A 2,500-nucleotide genomic window follows, 5' to 3' on the forward strand; every position below is an offset into this window, starting at 1 on the left:
TCTTTCTCCCTTTTTCTTTTTCTTCCTCCTTCTTCTCTTTCCTCTTTATTTTCTTCCTCCTCCTCTTCTGCCTTTTTCTTTTTCTTCCCCTTCCTCTCCTTCTTCTTCCTCCTCCTCCTTCTCCCTTTTCCTTTTTTTTTCCTCCTCCTCTCCTCATTTTCGTCCTCCCCTTCTTCTTCTTCCTCCTCCTTCCGCTCCTTCTCCGTTTTTTTCCTTCTCCTTTTTTCTTCCTCCTCCTCCCGCTCCCCTTCCTCCTCCTCCCCATCCTCCTCACCTCCTTCTCCCCCTTCTCTTCCTACTCCTCGCATTCCGACTCCTCCTCTTCCTCCTCCTCCTCCTCTTCCCCCTTCTCTTCCTCCTCCTCCCATTCCCTCCCCTCCTCCGCCCCCTCCTCTTCCCCCCCCCTCCTCTTCCCCCTTCTCCTCCCGCTCCCCTTCCTTCTCTTCCTCCCCCTCCTCTTCCCCCTTCTCCTCCCGCTCCCCTTCCTTCTCTTCCTCCCCCTCCTCTTCCCCCATCTCTTCCTCCTCTTCCTCCTCTTCCCCCTCCCGCTCCTCCTCTTCCTCCCATTCCTCCCCCTTTTCCTCCTCTTCCTCCTACCCCCTCCTCCTCCCGCTCCCCTTCCTTCTCCTCCTGCCCCCCCACCCCACCCCCTTCCTGCAGCGGGTGTGATGTAGCCCTGGTGCGGCAATATCCGATGCGGCGTGAAGGACATCCATGCGTAAAACCTGATGGATGACTGATGACCACTGGACCATAACCTTGCACAGTCAACATTGCACGGCCTACCTTGCACGGCTTGCAACACTTCGCTCGCCGTGACGCTCGTGTGTTTTGTATAGTAAACATCCCTTATTTCGTTCTTTCCATTGATTAAAGGTTGTTAGAATATAGGGAAATAGTTTCTAACTCCTTTGGATGTATTTCGATCTTACTCTTGGTTCTTTCTTGTAGGAGAGAAAGGGTACTCAATCCTGCATCATTATAGCTTCGTTTTATGTTCAAGCACGACGGATTATATGGGTAAATAATAGCGTAGCAGCTGATTTGATATCCGTGTGTCATCTTACTCTATATTTATAATACTGTTGATAGATGCTTTTCTTTTTATTCGAGTTGTTTATACGTAGCAAACACCCAGCACGACTTCTGATGCTGATAATAAGTGACGCAGTAATTTGACATCTTACTAAGATAAATTCCATTGATATTATGGCATCATCATCTTTTCTACATCTTCCACAGTTGTTGTTCTTATTATAATCATGTATATTCTACTATTACTGATATTACAACTGGATAGTACTATCTTTATCTTTTACTACTACGATTGTCAGTAACTATATTCCTATCGCCACAATTATTACTACCGATAATTGCTACATAGGGCAGAAGAAATAAAAATTATAACAGCAATACGGATAACAACAATAGCAAGAATTAATACTATCACTAACACTATCACTATCACTATCACTATTTTGCTACTACTACCACAGCTACTACTACTACCATGCTACTACAGTACTTCGATTATTACTACAGCCATTATTGCTAGTTAAACAATAGCATCATTACGGCATTACAGTACAAAGTTATAATTAGTTCTTGTGCAATAGCAATAAATCATTGGCACTCTCGCTGTCACTCGTACATAATAGTATCACACAGTACCTAACTGAATCCGTTACATCTTGTGGAGATAACGCGCAAAGGGCCACTGCATGAGATAAGATTTTTTTCATTTTTTTTTTCATCTTCTTAAAGAAATCGAAGCAGAAAGTCGAGCTGGTTAATGGCCATGTTTTAGGTTCAGAATGTAATTGTGTTCTTTCATTTGGATAATAGAAGTTTATTTGAATTATAGTACGTATTGGGATCAGCGGATTTGTACTCACATGTAGGAGCAGGTCCATTATCAGTGGTTTCTAGTGCCTGGCGTCGTTATCAGCTTATCAGCAACATGAATTGATGTGAGTGAGTCACTGTGGGAACATATCGTGGTCGGCTGTTCCGTGTGTCACTCGGTCGGTGTTTTCTTCGCGTAGTGAGTGTCTTCGGCGAGAATTTTAGTGGATCCGGTTGGATTTCAGTGTTCCGTTGTCCTCACTTACGGATATCCGCTTTGAGAGACGTTGTTTTGGCGTGTGTCAGAAGTGCTAAGTGTGTTGGAAGGTCTTGTGCTTGTTAAGACGAAGGGGAAATGAGTGATACTGCATTGTGACTCCTTTTTTCGTTCGGGGAAATGGTTTTCTTCTCATTTTTTCATATAAAGAAGAAGTGATTAACAAACTTGCTACGTTCCGAAGCGTCGCCATATCGTTTTGATCACATGCAATGAAAAGATCAACATATTTACAACGCATATGTTTATAAAAGGGAGATAAGTCCACTCTGTGCAATATATATAAGCTCTTTTACGTGTCAAAATTTTTATGAGGAAAAAAAAGGGGGAAAAAAAAGAGAAAAAGAAAAACGCTTCTTGTCCAAACACACGTAATGT

At 43.2% G+C, this 2,500-nt stretch overlaps 1 protein-coding gene across 1 annotated transcript in view; it reads left to right on the plus strand.

The window, feature by feature from the left end:
- Nucleotides 1–1,897: 1,897 nt before the first annotated feature.
- LOC122250556 (uncharacterized) overlaps nt 1,898–2,500 on the plus strand; it is a gene marked incomplete in the record, with an annotated part of 388,340 nt that continues 387,737 nt past the window's right edge. The window contains 1 exon segment of the mRNA XM_086534192.1: nt 1,898–2,078.

This window comes from Penaeus japonicus, unplaced genomic scaffold (assembly GCF_977035675.1).
Source record: "Penaeus japonicus unplaced genomic scaffold, GWHDUDI00000001_assembly GWHDUDI00000040, whole genome shotgun sequence".
Classification (NCBI taxonomy): domain Eukaryota; kingdom Metazoa; phylum Arthropoda; class Malacostraca; order Decapoda; family Penaeidae; genus Penaeus; species Penaeus japonicus.